The sequence below is a fragment of the Dermochelys coriacea genome, chromosome 4, assembly GCF_009764565.3.
Source record: "Dermochelys coriacea isolate rDerCor1 chromosome 4, rDerCor1.pri.v4, whole genome shotgun sequence".
Lineage (NCBI taxonomy): Eukaryota > Metazoa > Chordata > Testudines > Dermochelyidae > Dermochelys > Dermochelys coriacea.
This window is the reverse complement of record NC_050071.1, coordinates 73,270,870-73,293,390: the sequence shown is the minus strand read 5'-3', so window position 1 is coordinate 73,293,390 and position 22,521 is coordinate 73,270,870. Positions and strand designations below refer to the sequence as shown.

General features: G+C 38.8%; 1 protein-coding gene and 1 long non-coding RNA gene across 6 annotated transcripts in view; one reads left to right on the top strand and one right to left on the bottom strand.

Annotated features, from left to right (window-relative positions):
- GALNTL6 (polypeptide N-acetylgalactosaminyltransferase like 6) overlaps nucleotides 1-22,521 on the bottom strand; it is a 934,158-nt gene that overhangs the window by 732,663 nt on the left and 178,974 nt on the right. The window lies entirely within an intron of this gene.
- Nucleotides 425-21,390, top strand: LOC122459910. The gene is made up of 4 exons (XR_006280888.1): nucleotides 425-560; nucleotides 5,366-5,421; nucleotides 7,760-7,808; nucleotides 21,178-21,390. It is a non-coding gene; the product is annotated as an uncharacterized LOC122459910 (long non-coding RNA).

Genomic DNA, 22,521 nt, shown 5'->3' with positions numbered 1-22,521 from the left:
CTAAGGGGCTTGTCTGCAGTCATGAATTCTGGAGATCATTGTGTGCCCCTGAAATATCACTAGCATTGTCATAACAGTGATCTCTGCAATTTGCTATGTCAATGTCCATCTTCTGCAAAACTGGTTTACAAAGCAATTCTCCAGTATGACTTGTTTTGAGAAATTTAAGAAAATGCTCTTGAATCTCCCCCTCTTGTGACACATAGCGGACAATGAACGTAAGTTGATATATGTGGGATATGTCAGGAAGGGAATCTACAATAATTGAAAAGTATTTTGCAATCTGCAACTGTTTATTTCTGAAAGCACCCTATGTCCATTTATGTTATAAATTCCTCACAAATCATTGAAGAAAGGTATAAAGGCCTTCCTTTACCAATGTTCCCATATTTTTTTTTATGTTCATTTAGAAAAGGATCAAATTGACTCAATAATTCCAACATGCCCACGTAATTCCCATTACTGGGGGATCCAACAGCTTCATTGTCTCCTCTGAAAGAAAACACATGTTCTACCAGAAACCTAACAACCCATCTGAGGACCTCTTTCCAATAAGCAAGGTGAGTTTCAAACTTTTTTCATTTCTAAGTCGATTTGCCCTTTGGCTTGTCAGAAGAATCTAGGTAAGCATTGCATTTCTGTTACAAATGTTGCTCTCATGCTCAACATGAACTGCAGCTTGTTTCCAGTCATTAAAACCATAACCACTAAATGTCGTTATATTAGAAGACAAATTTCCAAACAATCAACACACAAAACCCGCCCCCCCAGATTCTGTTGATGGAGAATAAAGAAACCAATCACAAGGTATAAATTCCCCCATTTTGAAGAGTACATGTGAAGAGAGTTTTCGATAAAATCTTTTTCTGATGTGTGTATTTTTCAGATGCTGAAAAAAAATCAGTTTTTGTTTTGACATAGTGTTGGCCCTCTTGTGATCCAATAAGATTGCACTGTTTCATTTATTGGGCAACAGCATGCTGCATCAGTGCTGTATGGGTCAAAGTTAGCTGCATTTTTACCTTCATCACATGCAGCTATTTCAATCTTGTCCGAAACTGGCTGTGTCTGGATTGTCTTTGGGGTTGCTGTTCCCTCGCATGGATTTGTGATGCTTGTTGGCTTATTTTCTAAATCACTAATATCTGGTGCATTTGGTGGTGGTTTACTGAAATAGCCTGTTAATTTTGGTATTTTGTTTAACAACTGTTCCTCCCGAATCGTTTTTAACTTCTGCACTTTCCTCTTTTGAGCTCTGCAGTCACATTTTCTAAATGCACCATCATCCAACATTTTTATGAAACCCCTGCAGAGGCGCACAGATCCAACCAATAAGAAATGGCACATGGTAGGATTTTATCACGTGATAATTATGATCAGGAGGGAAGTTGTTTTAATAAGATATGTTGATAAAATAGATTTGTTCTGTGCTCTTGTTTGTCTATTTGCACATGTAATTGCAATAATTACCCATATAAATTGGGTATGCAAGGACACATGCTTCCTGCAGCTCCCATTGGCTGGGAATGGCAAACCATGGCCACTGGGAGCTGCCTGCAGACGCCGACGCTCAATGTAAACAAACTGTCTTGCAGCCTGCTAGTGGATTACCCTGATGAGCCACATGCCAAAGGTTGTTGCTAACCCCATTTTTTTCTCATATATATAATTGGATTTATTTTTGCGGGGCCAGGGTCCCCCTTAGCCCAAGGCCCTGGGCTGCAGCACCTAAAGCCCCTGCATTAATCCGGCCCTGGTAATATCCAGGAAATGGATCAGTAGGCAAAGAGGAAATGAACATAATAAATGCAATTTAATCACAGAGTATATTATTTCACATATACAAGTATATATCACAAATGTACCTAGGCAGTAGGCCAGTTTTTAAAAACAGGCAAATTAAAGTACAGTTGCAAATGGGCAAGTGATTGAACAATTATCCAATCTGCACATGTTAGTTCTGCATTTGTAAATACACATGTAAAAATTTGGCCCTGTACATTGATTTCATTAACCTCAGACATGTGAAATCCATCAAAATTAGCCACCATCAGCACTGTGTCTGTACATTGTGGGGTATATAACAAACTGCAGCATAAGAAAAGCAGAGCTACAAATGGTAAGTTTGCTTTTACACATTTAGGGCCCAAAAGAAGCATCTGATCCCATAATGCTTCAGGGTTTCTTTTGAGAAAATATTTAATGTGACCTTTGATTCACCAGTTATTAAGATCTCACTTATGTATCACTTACACTTTTTTAGCAGTCTTTGGGGTTAAAGCAAGATATCAATCTTAATGAATACCTTTCAGACCAAGTATTTCTCCAAGTACTCATTTTCCAGTACTACTCCTCACAGACACAGTAGGTGCTTTTATACCAGTATAAAACATCTCAGGCTGGTGTTGCAATAAAAAATTCAAAAGTTCCCACTGCTCCTTGTAGGCAAAGGGGAGTTGTAAAAATGCCATTTTGTAAACTGCGTACTTTCTACTTCATACAAAATGTGTTTTATTAAGTGACTGAAAGGGCCAGGAGTTTACTTTGCATCCAGCCCTGCCTGAAAAGGAGGAAGAACAATATATCCAAAAAACTATTCTGTATATATGCTAAGAAATAAAAAAAAACAGCCTGCACATTGATTGAAGGATCAAGAGCTATGTGCGCCATATTAAATTTTTTTTTGGCACTATCTTAATTTTGATTCCATGTCTCTTCCAAAGGCCCCTCATACCAGCAACTTTATTAGTTTTAGTTGATAGCTCCTAATGCAAGAACATATTGGTACAGACATGCTCTTTTCTTCTGTGGGAAAGGCAGTAATCAGCAAGTTTCCATGGAGATCTTAAAGTTTACTTCACCTCCACCAACTTGCTTGTAATTTACACCAGAGAGAGATACAGCTTTCTCAACATTTCAGAATGTGGTGTTCTTCTGTGGAAACTACCCATGTTAGCATGACAGAATCATGCTTGAACATCACATGTCTACCTGAAATGTGTGCTTTTATAGTTCAAGTCATACCCTTATAGTAATCTTCTAGGTAAGATGTCGACTATATTCTGTATTTTTTCGGTTAGTTTACTTTGTGTATTTGAGTACAGAGTGGATAGTCAGTGTTACTGTTTCCTTCTACATTCACTGGTTTCTCCTTTACTGCAGAAAAGCCTTTCAAACATCAGCAAAGAATTTCATATGCAATTTTAAAGGATTAAAACAATTTGATATGGACACATTTGAAGGACGCTCTATATTTAAAAAAACAAACAAACTGGCATTCAATGGAAAAATCCAGCTGATGGTGTCCCAGTGACAAAGCTGAGGGCTTTGAAGGATCAAGACCTTTGGCCATAAGAGCAGGAGTTTACATCCATTGTAGATTCAAATGTACTCAAGGAAATAACTATCAGATAAAATAGTTTCTCTGAGGAAAGGAGAGCAAGAGCATCAAAATTTATCTGGGTCCCGGGAGGGTTAATTTTACAACCATAGGAAAGTGAGAGGAATTGTAGTTGAGTAAAAAGTGGTAACCTCAGAACCGAGTTGTACAACAGCCAGATGGATAAATGTCTAAGGAGCAACCAATACAAATAATCAGTTTGATATGTCCACTATCTGAGCAAACCCTGCTATGCTGAAGTATGGAAACAACAAAAACCTTGCTCTTGTCATATGAGATGTGTAATCATCATTAAGAACATTTAATAATCTATATTTGAACACCTAGACAGAGGTTTCACTAGATTGGTGTTGCACAGGAATTTTAATTGACTAATTGATATAAATCCTAAACTGGGAATTTAAATGATTATCTAATTTAAACAGAATAACTGAGGTCATCATATGACTTAATTAACATAATAGCTTTCTCTGGAATCCTTTGAAAGATCGCCTACACTGAGTGCCAAATTTATTATTGCCAACACTAGTTTCACATACAGTAGCAGCAATGTGAAGTGCAGTATCTTTTAGCATAAATCCCTGTTATTTTTAAAATTATATTTCCTACTTTAGTTGCTCTGGTCCTGGTCAGCATGGCCTACAACACTCTAGTTCAATTTCGTCAAGTTAGACTGATCATTTCCACTGTGTTCACTTTAACTTGTAATAGTTTCAGAGACTGGCAATATAACTATAACATTAGCAATCTTTTACCATTGTCAAAATATGAAAAGTTAACTTTGTGAAAATTATGCAAGAGAAGCTACCTTAAACTGTAATAATTGATGCAGAAATGCGGATTTTGTCGGGCCATGTTTTCTAGCTCCATTTTAAGGGTACCCTAATTTCCAGGCAACAGGCCTTTAATTGTCTCTTATGGTCAGAAAGTGACATGGTAAAAATAGCTGCTTGTTCTCCATGTAACTGCTCTTAGTTGTCCTTCAAAAGATACAATATAAAAGGTTAGTTTATTGACACTTTTTTTTTAACTACTAGCTGCAATGCAAAGCTAGTATAACACTCCACTTTCTGCATCATCAAGAACTTCACAAACACAACTGATTCTAAAGTATTTACTGTTGGTAAAACTTTAATTAGGGCTCAAACATTTTTTATAATGGGGAAAGTCTGAATTTGTTGTTTAAAGATTCCCTTAATTTTTCCCTGGAGATTCCCCAATTAAGTTAGTATTAATAATTACACTTCTATCAAGCCTTTCCTATAGGGGTGTCAGAATAATTTATAAACACAAACCCACCTTATGTTTGTGTGTAAACTGAGGCACAAACCAGTAGTATGGTGGTCCGGCATAGATACAGATGTATAGGGGAAAGTGGAGAGCAAGACCCACACATCTGAATAAAAAGAACCACTTCTTACAACTCTACTGTTAGAGTAGACAGAACACTCCAATGCATGTTTTGAACAGTTATTGTAGATATTATTCAATGAAAATGATACATCTGCTCTAGACTGCCAATGAGGTTTTTGATAAAGAAAATGTGACCTGTACCATTATAAAACTTAAGAAGCTGTTAAAGATGACAAGTCCCAATTTATTAGTTTACGTAAAATTGGCATTTCTACCAGCTAACCTCTCTGCTTCCCCATTGTTCAGAAAGCAGAATGTTGGCAGGAAAAATATGTCCATGCTGGCACATTTTAGAAAATGCAAAAAAAAACCAAACAAACAAACCCACAACTCATTATTCCTTTAGAAAAATGCAGATCATGTTGGCCAATTGGGAAGCTAAAAGAAGCATAAAAATGTGCATAAACCCCTTAAAATGGTCCTTTCTTAAGCATGTATTTATCTGCCTTAATTTTATGTTTCAAGGTTTCTTGCTGTATTAAACTCCTTTTTTTTTCCTCCTTTCTTCTCTCCCAGTGTCTGTCACAAGTCTCATAATTTTGTTTTATTTAGATTCCCAGCTCCTTGAGTCCTGTGATTATGTGAAAATCTCAGCACATTTTTAAGAGGTATGTCTCTAGCTTTCACAGTAGCAGAGAAAAGCTTGAAACTGTAACCCAAACACTCCCTAAAGGCTCAGAACCCAGAAGACAAAACAAAACCCCCAAATTTTATTTTTAAAAATTATCCTGATTTTTTTTTTAAGCCTTGATTTTTGGGGAGCTTTGATTCATGATTTTGAATATTTAGGGTTGGCAGTATCACAGATGCTGGAATCAATTTTCAGACTATAACTAGCACTGCTAATACAAAATAATATCTAAAAATAAGAACACACTAGAGTTCTGCAAACGTGTAATTTTTCTACAAGCCAAAATTTCTGGCCCTTCTGCAATTCCTCAGGACTCAAGTTCCAGATGAAACTCTATATGTGTGGAGCCTAGAAACTCTGCAAGTGAGAAAATTCTTGTGGAACTACCAAATTCTGAAAGATGAGAGATCCTCTGCTATTTTCTAATGTAGCTAGAAACTATATAAATAGAGAAGTCATGTACTTATTACATTTTTAATCTTAAGAACATAAGAACAAAGGTCTATCAAGCCCAGTATCCTGTCCTTTGACAGTGGCCAATAGCCAATGCCCCAAAGGGAATGAGTAGACAGGTTATCATCAAGTGATCCATGCCCTGTCACCCAATCCCAACTTCTGGCAAACAGAGGTTAGGGACACCATTCCTGCCCATCCTGGCTAATAGCCATTGATGGACTTACCTTCCATGAATCTAGCTAGCTCCCTTTTGAACCCCATTATAGTATTTGCCTTCACAACACTCTCTAGCAAGGAGTTCCAGTGCACTGTGTGGGGGGGGGGGGGAAGAAAAGGAGTACTTGTGGCACCTTGGAGACTAACAAATTTATTAGAGCATAAGCTTTCATGAGCTACAGCTCACTTCATAAGTGTTAGTCTCCAAAGTGCCACAAGTACTCCTTTTCTTTTTGCGAATACAGACTAACGCGGCTGCTACTCTGAAACCTGTCAGTGTGGAAAAAATACTTTCTTGTGTGTGTGTTAAAGCTGCTGCCTATGAATTTCATTTGGTGGCCCCTTGTTCTTGTATTATGAGAAGGAGTAAATGATGTCATAAATAAATCTTATTTGCTCGTCTTGTGGAGTTCAAAAGTTATGCTTATGCAGTTGGCAAAGTTAAATAGTCAACGTCTTTGATAGAAGTATTTTAAGAAATATCATGGAGTAAATAGAGTATGAAGCATGTGAGATTTTAGTTTGTTAATTTGCATTTATTTCTTTGGGGATTAAGGCTCAGTATGAGCCACAAAATACAGGTCAGTACATGTTTTGAGTTTCTCATGCTATCTCTCTTGATGGACAGAAAATATCTTTTGTTCAAGGTGACCTGGCCAATTCAGAGGCAAGGAATCGGTTGATTTGGGGAGGGAAAAAAGTGGGGGAGTTTGATGAGCCCGGTAATTAAGAAGCTGGGGACAGTAGGAACCCCAACACAGCCAGAGTTCCCTAGTTCCCCCTAATAAGTGGATCCCCTGCAGATATAAGTCTCTGTTAGTAAATAGTAACCCTTTTAGTCCTTTACTTTCTTGTATATTTGATTCATTTATATATCAATGATTTTAGAACCTTAATGATATTAACAAGGAGTATGTCAGAGTTTTAAGGCCCAGAACACTGGTCCTTGACAGATAAGTAACACTATTCATGAATTTTAAGCATTAAGCTGTATTTAATATGTGGTTCACTCATGATAATACTTTAGATATTCTTGGAAACTATCTCCCAGTATATTTTATTCATACATATACATATATAAAATGCTTGCATAAGCATTATATACACTTATAAAACTAATAAGGGTTGATTCTTACAGGACATGTTTTCTGTTGGGCAATTAAGAGGGAAAAATTATTATGGGGGTAAGAAGGACCCACAGAGAGATTATCTTGATGAATTGTTAGTCCTCTCAGCTGTAAATAATCATGCCTTCATATATCAGGTAAATTGAGAATATATAGAAATGACATCAAAACGTGTTTCTTTGGCAGAGGCTTTCTTTGTCTGAAACTCTACATAAGAGGCAGATTACTCTTTTGTGGGGCCCTGGGCCAGAGCAAACGGGGGCCCCTCCACAACCCTTTCCCCTGCCGTGTCCCTTAGCACTCCTGCTGGGGAAATGGGGTAATGGCGTGGGGGCTTGACGCCGCTCCCCTGAGCGGAGCCGGTCAGGGCACATGGGTACCCATTTTTTGGGGGCCCCCAATTGGCCAGGGACCCTGGGCATGGATCCCTTGGCCCAATGACTAATCTGCCACTGGTCTATATAATGACCCTAGTATAGGAACTTAATTGGAGAATGAAACTGTGCATCCTTCCAGATACAGTGAAGGAGAGACAGAACCAGCTTTGATCTGACAACAAGGAGTGGTAACATTTCTATTCTTTCTGTATAGCGCTGTACTAATCTCCGATCAATAATCTTTGATTAAATAATTCCAATTGAGCCTGTGATTTGACAATCTTGAGGTGTCATTAACTCAGACATGCAACATTTTCACCTCTCTTGTGCACCATGCCGCCAGGGTCTTCCCCAGCCATATGGACAAGAAAAAGGAAGAATTCAGCTTCCAGGAACAGAAACCTGCCAGTAGTCACAGGGCACACACAGTGTTTGAGGTTTCACACCTGTGAACTGGAAGTGATCCCAGGCTACAGGTTAAAGGAATTTTGGAAAATGTATTTGAGTAATTAGTGGTGATTTAATTTTGTCCATTGTTAGTAATTGGCTGGATTCAAAGTTCTGATTTTAAGAGATTGTGGGTTTTTCTTTTTTATGTTTTTAATTTAAAGTGTGTAACAAGTTACTGGTTTTCAAGTGCTGATTTAATGATATAACTTTCACAGCAAGAAAGGTTTTGTTAACACTGGAGAAGAGGGTATATTGATTCTCATATAAAGAATAGTATAGGCAAGCAACTATAGCAGGCTATTTTATTAAATCCCATGCCTTGCTGTGGCAAAAAATGGGGTCAGACAGAAATCTGGGTCCAGGAGAGTGCCCCAAGTTATAGATTTTATGTGAGCTATATTTGAGCAGGACCTCTTTAAGTGAATACCTTCTATGGTCTCATATCTGGATAGTCCTCTCTACTTAACTTTTTCAGTATACCTTCCCAGTCTATTTAGTGAGATAGCCCAGGCTTTCATATGGAGTATGAAAGACACTTTCAAGCTGGAGTTACAGCCTTTTTCACCTCCATGTCTCTGGCCAGTAGGGAGTTCCTTGATGTTAGGATGAAAGTTAGGACAGGAACATTGGCAATTTAAAATGAGCTTATATGAAGCCTGAACAGCAGCATATCTTGCATCAAATATCTACTACTTCTTTTTTTCAATTAAATGATGCTTATAGAAACTCCACAAGTTGAAGAAAGGATGGTAGCATTATAGCTTACCCGCAGAAGTCAGGTTACAAGCTCATGGAGGAAGGCAGAGTGACAGAGTAGTGAGCACAACTAATACTTTTAGGGACTGGCAGTACCTTATTTCTCACTGAAGCAGTTGTTCTGCCACAGTTTTTCAAGGCTACAATAGTCATAGGAAAGAATCCAACCAGCCTTCCCTGCCTTATTCCCACACACCTGTGTGCCACCCTAACTTTTAGCCATTAGGCATCTTTGCATCTGTAGGGGAATACCAACCTTTGCAACCTGGACACACTTAATTACACACTGCAGGTTATATATATTTTGCCAGCATGAATGTTTCCTTTTTTCTAAGACAGAAAATTATACTGAGAATGTAAACTCTTTAGGACATGGCCAAGTCTTCCCCTATGTTTCGTACAACACCAACGACATTGGTCAGCATTCAACAAAAGTGTCGCATGTCAGCATTGCGATTTGTGATTTAAAATACATACTATAAAAGTGAACTCTCATTACAGATAAAGTAACAAACAGAACAGATCACTTCCTTCAAATGCAGAATATAATTCCAGATTTTATAGCAGTATCTGAGTCAATCTTAGCCAACAGGCCATGAAGGGCATATGAACTATGATGTGAAAATCTCGGAACTTGAATAAATATCAACAAGTAAAAGGAAACTGTTGAAAGTTAAAGGGACTTGTATTTGAGTATGATCCCATTTAACTAGTCTACTTTGCATCTTGTATAAACCTAAGACAGACTACATGACCGAGTTCCACCAATATTAGTTTTTTGATCTTCCCAGCTTTCTTTCCAATTATTTTGCTTGAATTTAGCCTTGCAAGTATCTTTGCTAAAACAGCATTCCCAATTACCTTAGCTGCAGTACACAAAATATGCATTCTAAAATTGCACAGCTCACATTTATTCCTGCAGAAGGTAACATAGGAAGCTAATTAGTTGCAAACAAAATTTATTTTTAGAAAAGATATGTAGTCACCTATTAAATGTGATAACAAAACATTGATGGTAGTTGTTAGCTGTAGCAGCTGTATAGATAAAAGCCACTGCTGATTTTTCAGCAATGCATGTTGAGTTCCAGAGGTCTAAGATTCTCTAACTCGGTACGTATAAATATAAAGAAGTGCAAGACTGGCATTGCACAAGGGTACTGTATGGGTTAGAAGGGGAAAAAAAAGACATGGGACCTATGTATGTTGTTGTTGCTGCATGGTCAACATTTAATTGTCGACTGTTCTTTAATTTATCTATTTAAAAAACCAAATTCCTGAGGGTGCTGAAATTTGATTCTGTAGCCAGCAATTTCTGTTTAGGTCTGAATTTTGATCTGCAGCCCCTCAAAATCCTATGGGACAAATTCTGTCTTCAGATACATGTGTCCTTTCCCTTGAAATCATCAGAAGTTGTGCATCTTCATTAGAGGGCAGACTTTTGCCCTATTTTAGAGGCTAGCAAAGACACTATTGGAAAATGTGCTTCTATCAGAGAGACATTTGAATCAAGGTGCACTGTGCTCAAGATTGTAGCATTTTAAGTAACTGAAAAATCAACTTCAGGTTATGGTAAAATTCATAATATATCATTTACTCCAGTGTCTGTAAACTTGGCATCACAGTTTCTCCTTCTCCTATATCTGAAACTTGCCTAATGTCACCTTCACCACAAGATCCATAAATCACCCTGACTCCACCTCTGCAGAAATCCTTCACCTGAGATACTGTAGCCTTTCTGCTCTCTACACATTCCAGCCCTCTTGCCTCCAGTATTCTCCCCCATTTGAAGAAGCAAACACACATTACCCCATACATACATGAACTCTTCAACTGCCTAAACATATAAGTATCTAGTTCAAAAGGCTCCAACTTGGTGTGGGTGTAGGTGTGTTTTAAACTTGGACTTCATCCCTAATTATCCTTGTGATTTTAAAGCTACCCTGGACCATGTTACTCTGTCCTGATCACCTACTCTCAGTTTCCTCTCTCTTCCTTTACACAACAGTCTCATCACAGTTGGTGCAAGAATTTTCACTACAATTATTTACAAATAGAACAGACTTCAGTAGCTCTTTTCCTCATCAGCAATCCATCATATTCTATATAGCACATCCTCAGCTGGTGTAAATTGTCAGAGCTCTGACAATTTACAACAGTTGAATACCTGTCCTAAAAATCTCAGCAAAAAACACATTTCCCCTTGCCTCTTAACTAATCTTGTCATTCAGCATACAAGGCATATAAACTACCATTTTCATATGATGATCATTATGGTTAATCAATAAAACATGTTAGTTGTGGGTCTTTTGAAAATTAAGTTATATTTCTATGTTTCAGTTTCTGTTTAGGGTGTTTTGTTGTTTTACCTTCCCACTATCCTTAGCACTGATTTAAGAACTGGCTCAAAGTAATTGCAAAATAATGAAATTCCATCTGTTTCTGCAAAAGATGAAAGGGGAATGACAAAATAAAAAGTAACTCCTCTTGCTAAATACCACTTGCATGCCATCTCTGGCTCTGCTAATGAAACTTGTACTCCGGTGACTTGCTTAAATTAAACAAATTGCCTTCAGTCAGAAATCCACAAACTGTCAGTTGATCCCGTTCATTGTTGGCAAATGGGAGAACCAAAGCCAATTCTGACATGTACTTATCATAAATTTATTACTATGTCTGGCATGTCCAGCTTGGGGGGGGGGGGAGAGAAAAGGAAGTCAATAGGAAAAGTGTAGTAGGAGTTGTGAGTTTTTTATATTTGTTAGTTTTAAAAACTGCTTGTTGAAAGAATAGTTGTTTGTATTACTCAGTTCTCTAGAGCATTTTGGGATCTAGTTCCTATGAAAGATGATATACAAAGCAAAGTTATATAAAGTTGTACCATTTAATACAATTGTTTTGTTACATGGTTTCTAACTTTTTTTAAATTTTGCTTTTTTAGATTACCTCAGGAGATACACATCTATCCTTAGCTGGTGTGAACTGCCATAGCTCCATTGTCATGACTTCATTCAAGTTATGACAATGTATCCCAGCTGAGGATCTTCTAGTTTCCTTCCAGCCATATTACTACAGCATTCTTCAGTACAGTTCAAAAATATAATTTTCATAAGAGCTACTCAAGAAAAAAAAGCAAGTGATTAAGTAATCAATTTATATGTAAGTAATTATTTATACTATTATATTGGACTTTTATTTTTATTGTATTACTGTCTAAGTGGAATGCTCAATTTTGATTACTATAATTGTCAAACTAGTATATCATTTCTCTAGAGAAAATTACAATCTTCAAAGCAAATATCAACTTGAAGTGACCTTGAGTCAGAAGAGAGACTATGGAAATTGGCACTTTTTTGATTCTACAGAGATGCTGCATCTTTGTTTTCCATACCAATCCTGTTTACTTCACTGGCAAGAAAAAAAAACAGAGAGAAAGAAAAAAACAAACAAACAAACAACCACATACAAAAAACTCTAGCCTCATTTTACTTTTGGAGCAATACAGTGATGGAAGAGTAGCTGAATTCTATTCTGGTTCACACATCACCAAACTTAACCAAGTTCTAATGACAGGATTCTTATTACTGGTAATAGAGTAAGAGCCAGAAACACAACAACCTGGTTTTCAGACCCCAGGTTGAGTTTTCAGGGCTGGAAGTGTAGGCCTAAATTCAGGCTGTTCCAACCTAAGAGGAGCTAGAGCCATAGTTATTTGACTTTTTCAAGGAACCTGATGGTCATTTCCCTTTCCTGTGGATCTTAGTACAGGAAAAAAATCCTACCCAATGTCGTCATATAATCCACCGTGCCCGGCGCAACTGCATCCCACTCAACGGAGCCGTCCGCCACAGGAACCGAGACAAGCATCACAGGAAGTGCGGCTACTCCCAACGAGACCCTGCCCCACATCCCATGCAGCTGCAAGCCCCGCTCCAGAGCCTGGCAGCTGCGCCACAATGCCATCCAGAACCGCCTGATGAACACCATCGCACTGTGTCTGGGGGAGGTTGCCATGAACTGCGCCATCTCTGGGACTGACAGCCAGTTGCAACCTAATGTGGTGGTCACCGACGAGGCCCAGAAAAAGATCATCCTCATCGACATCACAGTCTCCTTTGAGAACAGGACCCCAGTCTTCCTCGAAGCCCGAGCTTGTAATCTGGAAAAATATGCCCCCTTGGCCGACACCCTGAGAGCGAAGGGCTATGAGCTGCAGATGGATGCCCTGATGGTCGGAGCCCTGGGTGCTTGGGACCCCTGCAACGAGCATGTGCTGCGGACCTGTGGGATCAATCGATGCTACACATGGCTCATGTGGCACTTCATGGTCTCAGACACCATCCGATGGTCCAGGGACATCTGCGTTGAACACATCACCGGCCACCGACAGAACCAGGAGGTGTGAGCTGGTACGACATCATGCATCAACTATGGGAAAGGGACTGAGACTTTTTCCATTGGACCATATGAACTGGAACCATAAACTCAATGAACATTAAATCTCACCAAATGAGGGTAAATCCATCCTCATCATCCTATCCACTCATTATACTCCACACCTGAAGATAGCCATTATATGAACAACATACCCCCATATCTCAATGTCTGTACTTTGACCCATTAACCTTTTACCCCCAATTGGGGAGATTGCAGATTATGTATTCCATATGCCACCTGTTCCTAAACCGAATTTTGCACCCCTTGATAATCTGTATCTTATTCCCTGATAACCAGAAACTTCTATGCTTAAACTCTGTACAGTTTTCTTTTTACTTCAATATCATCTTAAAAAAAATATTAAATCTGCCCTGGAGGGTTGTTACAGGCCTGAGCAGGGAGTGAGTTCAAGGCCCATGGCCCTAATGGTAAACTTCCTGCCAGCTGCTCCATCTCATATTCTGATTTGGTTTCAGCTCAGGTGCTTCCATCTGAGTTTCATAAAACCTTTCTGAATAAACTTCTAATCTGCATTTTTGTATCACATTTCTATAATTGTATTGCAAATCTCACCTTCATAATTGCTGAACCTACTTCTGAAATCTGTTCAACTGAACAAACTAAAGACACCAATGTTTTTAAAAAGTGCTTTTTTCAGTCAGAACAGTCAAACCAAGACAGCAGATTATTTTTTCTCCCTCAGCTTCATGAAACAAACATGAATCAGGGTGGTGAAAGGTTAACAAAATCCCTACAGAAAAACAAACAATCATGTCATTGACTAATATATTTTCAGTTTTGGTGGCCTGAACAATTTTGATGTGGTTTTTATCCAGTAGCAAATCCAAAGTGATGCTGTTGTTATCCCTACAGCTGATCAATCTTCCCAGTTTCCAAGGGAGGAAATCCTGTAACCCTTCTTTCTGCACATCTATCAGGAAGGCAAAACAAAAAGCAAACTTGGCAAATGCTGCCTGCCCAAGGTAAGCATTAATCTTAATTAGCTGGCTGTAATTAGGGACAAGATGTATGAAGAGACATAAAGCAATAAATAACTTTAAACCAGAAAGGCGGTAAGATTAAATCCACAGACTGAAATTGGTCTGCATCAGTACCGTTCCTGGTATGCCTCTCTCTAGTGGTGTCTAAATTGCCTAGATTAATTGTTCTGGATTATTTCAATTTTTGGATACCAGCCACTGTGAATCATCTCAGGATTTTGTGGACTCTATGACAACCAAAGCATTGGCCCACGTGTGTTTTGTCATGCATGGGGCACTCCGGATTTTGGAGGCCCATTCCACTCCCTTAATAAGATTTAGGAAATAAGGGTGGTTGCAACCCTCATCAGGGGATTCCCCTGTGGCATATCCAGCTCCTACAATATCTTGGCCACTTGTATATAGCACTTGGTAGGGATGGGGAGGCAGTATGGCTGGAGCAAACTGCTCTCTAGTTACATTCAGCTGACAGTCTTTTGAGGACTGCTGCCAGTTGTGGAATGCTAGAACAGCCAGCTGCCCTGCCCATAGTTCTGCACTGATGCCCTCTGTAGAATCATAGAATCATAGAATCATAGAATATCAGGGTTGGAAGGGACCCCAGAAGGTCATCTAGTCCAACCCCCTGCTCAAAGCAGGACCAAGTCCCAGTTAAATCATCCCAGCCAGGGCTTTGTCTAGCCTGACCTTAAAAACCTCTAAGGAAGGAGATTCTACCACCTCCCTAGGTAACGCATTCCAGTGTTTCACCACCCTCTTAGTGAAAAAGTTTTTCCTAATATCCAATCTAAACCTCCCCCATTGCAACTTGAGACCATTACTCCTCGTTCTGTCATCTGCTACCATTGAGAACAGTCTAGAGCCATCCTCTTTGAAACCCCCTTGCAGGTAGTTGAAAGCAGCTATCAAATCCCCCCTCATTCTTCTCTTCTGCAGACTAAACAATCCCAGCTCCCTCAGCCTCTCCTCATAAGTCATGTGCTCTAGACCCCTAATCATTTTCGTTGCCCTTCGTTGTACTCTTTCCAATTTATCCACATCCTTCCTGTAGTGTGGGGCCCAAAACTGGACACAGTACTCCAGATGAGGCCTCACCAGTGTCGAATAGAGGGGAACGATCACGTCCCTCGATCTGCTCGCTATGCCCCTACTTATACAACCCAAAATGCCATTGGCCTTCTTGGCAACAAGGGCACACTGCTGACTCATATCCAGCTTCTCGTCCACTGTCACCCCTAGGTCCTTTTCCGCAGAACTGCTGCCGAGCCATTCGGTCCCTAGTCTGTAGCGGTGCATTGGATTCTTCCATCCTAAGTGCAGGACCCTGCATTTATCCTTATTGAACCTCATTAGATTTCTTTTGGCCCAATCCTCCAATTTGTCTAGGTCCTTCTGTATCCTATCCCTCCCCTCCAGCGTATCTACCACTCCTCCCAGTTTAGTATCATCCGCAAATTTGCTGAGAGTGCAATCCACACCATCCTCCAGATCATTTATGAAGATATTGAACAAAACGGGCCCCAGGACCGACCCCTGGGGCACTCCACTTGACACCGGCTGCCAACTAGACATGGAGCCATTGATCACTACCCGTTGAGCCCGACAATCTAGCCAGCTTTCTACCCACCTTATAGTGCATTCATCCAGCCCATACTTCCTTAACTTGCTGACAAGAATGCTGTGGGAGACCGTGTCAAAAGCTTTGCTAAAGTCAAGAAACAAACTGACCCCATGACTTGGTGACTGCAGTAGAGGAAAGAGGGATTGAAACTGTATGCTTATTGACATTACCTCTCCTGTCCTAGCTTTAGTATGATGACGCACACATTTTTTTTCTGATACAGCCATTGTAGTAGAATGACTCACCCAGCATCTAACAGAAACTGGGGCAGGGTGAGAGTTAGTTGGCTGACTACAGTGGTATAGCATGAGATCATGCTGATAGGATGGAAGAAAAGAAGTTGAGGGAGTTATATCAGCATCTTTGACCGGTGGGATGTGTCTGTAGTTCATTTCCCCAGTTGCTTCTGGAAACTCCAGCATAAGTAATTGTCAAAAATAGTTCTTATCTGACAAGCAAATTATATGTGTCTTATTCACCTCAAAGTTGGATTAATGTAATGTATTCTACATGGAACAACATCTTCAAATCATCTAGAAATGGAAGCTAATGCACATTGAAGAGGCCTTTCATGCAGGAAACACATTATTCCTATACTTAATAATTTGCATCTGGCTACCATTCAGTTTCCAAGTGAAGTTAATATGCTAGTTTTGATCTCCAAATCCCCAATGGTTGACATTCTGTATATTTGACATACTTTCTCTGCCTCTATCTGATTGTTGTGACGTTGCACTCCATATGTTTTATGGAAATATGTTTATAAGTTTGAATATAATGTCACTGGAATATGCTTCATACAAAAGGTCTCTTGTAAAGTATCTTTACAAAGCTTATAATCTACTGAGTGTGTTCATCCTATTTGTATGAATGTATCATTCTTGTATCTAAAACTAGAAATATGAAGTATTACTCTGAAGTCCTATTGTAACTATGCAAAGTGTGGGCCATTAATGGTGGCTTGGAATCTTGATGGCTCCCATTAACTAGGACAATTGGTTGTAAGGGGCTCTATTTACTTGTAAGCCTTCCTGTATATGTGGGTGCCAGCCAGCCAGTGACTAATGAAGTCTCACAGGACATGCGAACATGTCACTTGATACTGGAAATCCATCTTAAACCTGGTGCTTTTCCATTTAGAAGAAAGGGTGGGAGCTCAGAGAGAGACAAAGGATTCCCGCCTTGTGCCAAAGACATAAAAGGGGGTGGAACAGAACAAAGGGGGCTGCAGGCATGAGAAATTCCCTAGTTATCACCCGAGCTGGAACTAACAAGAACTGTACCAGGGGAAAGGATTGGGCCCAGACTAGGAAGGAGTCAAGTCTTTTGAAAGAAGCTTATTGGAACATCTGAGGGTGAGATTTACCTGTATTCAGTTTCTTAAATGTATTAGGCTTAGACTTTGGTGTTTTGTTTTGTTTTTGCTTGGTAACTTACTTTGTTCTGTCTGTTATTACTGAAAACCACTTAAATCCTACTTTTTATACTTACTTAAAATCACTTCTGTTTATTAATTAACCCAGAGTAAATGATTAATACCTGGGGGAGCAAACAACTGTGCATCTCTATCAGTGTTATAGGGGTCGGACAATTTATGAGTTTACCCTATATACGCTTTATAAAGAGTCAAACAAATTTATTTGGGGTTTGGATCCCATTGGGAGCTGGGTGTCTGGATGCTGGAGAGAGGTGATCAGCTAAGCAGTTTTTGGCTAAAGCCTGCAGCTTTGGGGTCATGGTTCAGATCTGGGTCTGTGTTGCAGCAGACTAGCTTATCTGGCTCACAACGTTCCCTCTAATTTTTGACAGGCCATGTGTGCAAAAAATTTCTTCTCTGAAAATTGTTATACTTCTATGCAAATATTTGTGTGCGTGGTGTTTCGCCATGTGCGTGGGGTTTAGGATCTGTGTGTGCGCGTGCACACGCGCACAGCTTAGAGGGAACAGTGCTGGCTCAACAAGGCAGGGTTCTGGAGTCCAAAGCCATCAGGGAAAACAGGCTCAGAGGTAATTTCACACATCATGTGACAGTCCCAACAGGATCTCTGTGACAGAACCCGTCACAACTGTCTGATGTGCTCCTGCTTTAATTTGTAGGATGTTGATGAGTGCTTAGTGCAGGAAAAATTCCAAAATCACTTTTCCAGAACCTGAATTTGGAGATCTTCAGGAGATGCTTCAAGACTCACCTGTTTTCAAGAGTATTTCATGAAGGGGGAAAATTATTATGGTGTCTGCATTAGCTGCCATGTTAATAGGCTGGAACATTTGTAAGACAGTAACCAATGTCCATATCATTGGTTTTACACTGCTTGTATTGGAAAAGCTTGCACAAATATTGCTGTGATTCATTAAAGTCAGATAACTTGATTAAGATACAACCTGGCCGTTAGGCATCAGTGGTTATTTATCTAAAGCCAGAAAAAGCACATTAGAGAAAACTCATATATTTCAGAGCTGTTGTCCGAATCTTGATGGCTCTCAATCTTCAGGGATTGCTCAATTGCTTTGTGAAAGTACTATATCCTGGCACATAGGAGATCTCTGTTTGGCTGCAATTTCAGGAAATCATTTCATAGCCTGAGTGAAAAGAATCCTGTTTGGGGTCAGGTGGTCTTTCCCATAATCATACACTAGATCAGAGAACTGTTATGGTTTCACATGTGATACCTCGTCTTTCAGGAAGCTGGATGTGATTGTGGATCAGAAGGGAGAAATGAGAAACATTATCAATATGGGATTAAAAGGATAAAATGTAGCCATTATATATCTATCTATCTATCTATGGAGGGGGGAAAAATCCCGGACTAAATTAGACTAGCTATTAGTTTTCTTGGGAAGGCATAAGCTTCCTTATAAACTATGTACAGGATTTAAGGGGACGTCAAAGATCAGATAACTGAAAAATGTGCAAGTCGTCTCCAACTGTAATGGTCAATTTGGTGGAGTTATAAGACCTAAGGAGAGAGTTTGCCCTTTTTAGGAATTGCATTAAAACCCAGCAAAGAACACTTGTAAACATGTCGTGTGTGTGTGTGTTTTTTTTTTTTACTTGCACATTAAAGGGTAGATCATTGGAGAGATTGCTGGCATACACAACTGAATCATTTGACCATTCAAAACAAATGCTTTTTATTTATTTGCTTATTGAATATATGATTGTGAATCTGCTTAATTCATTATAAATAAATCCTCTGGGGATATTATGTTCAGGCTTAATCTTATGCTCTTTATGCTTACATAGCCTATTCTTCTAAACAGATTTTACCATGTTGGTTTTTAGACATTATTAGAATTATTTAATATTATGGTTAACATATGTAACAAGGGAGAATATTTCCTGCCAAATCTCCAACAAGCTTTCTGTATGAATAATGCTTTTTTAAAGAAATGTATAAACAAGAAAAATATACTATTGCTTGTGAACTGTTCTATTGAGTGAAGGATTGTTGCATAATGAGTACACAAGTACGGAAAGCTGAAAAGAATCAGAGCATTTACTTGCATCCTATATCATTATTTTGCTTGAAAAAAAAAGTACTTTGAAAACAAAAAAACAGTCTTACTGGAGTGTCATGGGAACAGAGAAATCTAGGAGGATGCCATAGGATTTACTGAAGGACACAAATGTGATTCTTACAGGGAATTTTCTTGGGCTAATAGAACATCACTAGAAAAAAAGTTTCACCCTAGTCTGAGTGTTAATAAAACTATAATCCTCCAAGAATTGTTGAAATCCTGGAGAGTCTGATAGGGTCATTAGAACAGCAGCTGGAAGGGCTTATAAAAATAAGTTAGAACGACAGCCAAAGCCCCAAGATCGAACAAAAAAAAAAAAAAAGCGCGTCAGGCAGTTTGTGACGAGCATGAAGTCAAAAATTCCCAAACCAAAACACACCTTATAATTTTTTTTTTTCAGAAAAATCCATGTAACTAAACCAACAGCTGAGTCACATAAATTAACTCTGATTGAAAGTTTTCTTCTCTTGATAAAGGAGTAACCAAATAATGCTTCTGAGATGAAGTCCTATGTTAATTCAAATGAATTTATTCCCTTTTCCAGTGTACCTGTAGGGACAGGATTTTATAATTGTACTATAAAAATTGATGTAAACTTTGAATTAATTCTGCCAGCCACCCTTTTTGAATAACAGAAAGGAATGACCGTCTGACACTGGATCTTGTTTCCTATATGCGTTATAAACTTCCCTCTAGTCATTTCTTTGGTTTAAAGTTTTGCGAGTAAAAGACAGGATATTGTATTGTGTCTGTTAATTAGATTAAAGGAATGTTAAAGGCCTGAGCCACAATGTAAAATGTTTTGACCACACAATTTAGTGAAGTTTAATTTACAATATATTCTGCTGTCTCTGTGAGAGATTGTTTGTGTGAATGAGGAATGCATGCATTAGGAAAAGATAAGATGTGAAAGCCATCAAAAATGTCCAGATGGTCAAGAAAAAGTGAGACTTGGAAACACCAGTAGACAATCAGAAAACATCCATTGTATCCGATGCTAAACTTGTTAGCAGCATTGAAGAGCTCAGAGGTGAGGCGACCACCCCTGGAAGGCAAGATAACAAATAAGAAATAATGATGGGAAGCCTGACAATAACAGTCAATTTATAACCCCAAGATTACCACCACTTAAGGACTAATGATTACAGGATGACATTGCAAAATGCTTGGACTCAAATGGGAATTTACAAGTATAAAGCTGGGGTTTTTTGCCATGAAACTCTGGGTTCAGTTTTGCCAAAACCTTGGAGCAACAGATCACGACCAACAGAGCCCAGCTCCTCACTCGTGTTCAATCTAACTGGCCGTTAGATTGACTCAAGCTACAACAGACTGGTAACTATAAAAACATCAACCGGCAGGACTGTGTGCATGATTTGTATCTGTGTGACTAAAAAGCATATGCTAAATGTTGTATTCTCAGTAAATATGGCGTATTTACCTTCTCTCTTATAAAAGGTCCTGTGTGCTTGGTATAGCATAACATCCCTTATTGATGTGAGAAATCTGGGGAGATAAATAGGAGGAGCAAATTAAAAATTGGTTCATACAAAATGATAATCAAGAAACTTGTAGGACTGATGAATTATCCTGGTGGCATGAAGTGCTAGATGGTTTGTTTCGTTAAACTAAACGGCATCAGAAAAAGCTATAAATGTAAGGATATGTTAGTTTTTCTATCTAGTTGGCAAAGCTAGTTTGACAGGCATTAGTGTTCTCTGACAGGCAAAACTCTCCCTCTCTGAGAGAATCTTTTTCTGCTTTTCTTTCTTTTAGGTACGTTTATTCTTTCTGACCACGAAGGGGAGTAAGGCAATTTCATGTGGACCAGGAAGAATCATTGAAGACGTGGCCACTCCGCTTCCTTTCTGTCTCAGTGCTCCAAGTCCCTGAAGAGCCAAGCAGCAAGATCTCAGAATCTGGATGTCTGTTCTACATCTTGCAGCTAATATGTACCGATAGCAGCATATAAAGACTTCCAAAGATTTACCATGTTCAGTGTTTAACTGAAAAATCAATTTACCTGAAGGCATGCTATCCTAAAACAAAGTGTTTAATGGTGGTGTACACTTTTTAAGACTCAGATGGGCAAATTCTCTTGTCAGCCACTGGAACTGAACGGATGTAAGTGAAGACACTATTTGGCCTCATTTTTAATAGCTTTCTGTGTGAGAAGATTACTTTATGAGAAAGCTTAATTAAAATATACATTATTGTGGCACTGCTGAGGTCAAAGAGAACCTCTTCCTGCAGTACAGACTTCAGATTGTAATCAGCTTTTAGATCTTAAAAAATAAATAACTCCGACATTAGCAGTTCAGTTCCAGTTTAACATTAAAGACCGTGCTCACAAATTATCTGAAGTCGGCTCAGGTCTATTTTTTCCACTTCCACTTTATAGACATCTATACTGTAGGAGAAATTTCATAAGCTATGTTAAGAGTCTTCCAAGCAGACTCCTTAACCATTGTTATTTTGAAATAATAAGGCACATGTAAGCTTTTCTAAGGGGGAAGAGGTTTCAGTACACGCAGGATTACGGAAGTAGTTTAACTGCAATTTTTATATTTGATTTCCTTAACATGACTTTTTCTATTTTTGTAAATATGCATGATCCCAAAAGTTCCTCCATAAGATAATGGAGAGTGGTTCGCTAGCTGTCATCCTGAGGGAAGCCAGTAGTGCAGTACTAAAAGCTGCTACTGCCAGCTAAAGTAAAACATTTACAAAAGTGCCACAATCTGCACTCTCTTATGCTTTAAAATATCCCAGAAATAACTGAAGTAAAGCATGATAAGTTAAAACTTTATTATAGTAATAATGTCAAAAGTAATAATTATGGTGTTGTTTAAAACTGAAATGCAGTAATGAAAAAGCTGTGAATACTGGAAAAAAAAGACAAAACAAACCCCCTAACTTTTTTTTTTAATGCAAATAGATGAGAAGCCTGAATTTCACAGTGGTGTAACACTGCTTTTTCACTGGAGAAACTCCCATTTATTTCAAAAGAGCTATTTCAGATTTACACCACTATAAGTTACATCAGAATCAGGAATGCCTTGCCTGCTAATGCTGGAGATGGGCCCAAACCATAATCTTGAACTTTAGCACACAGATTTC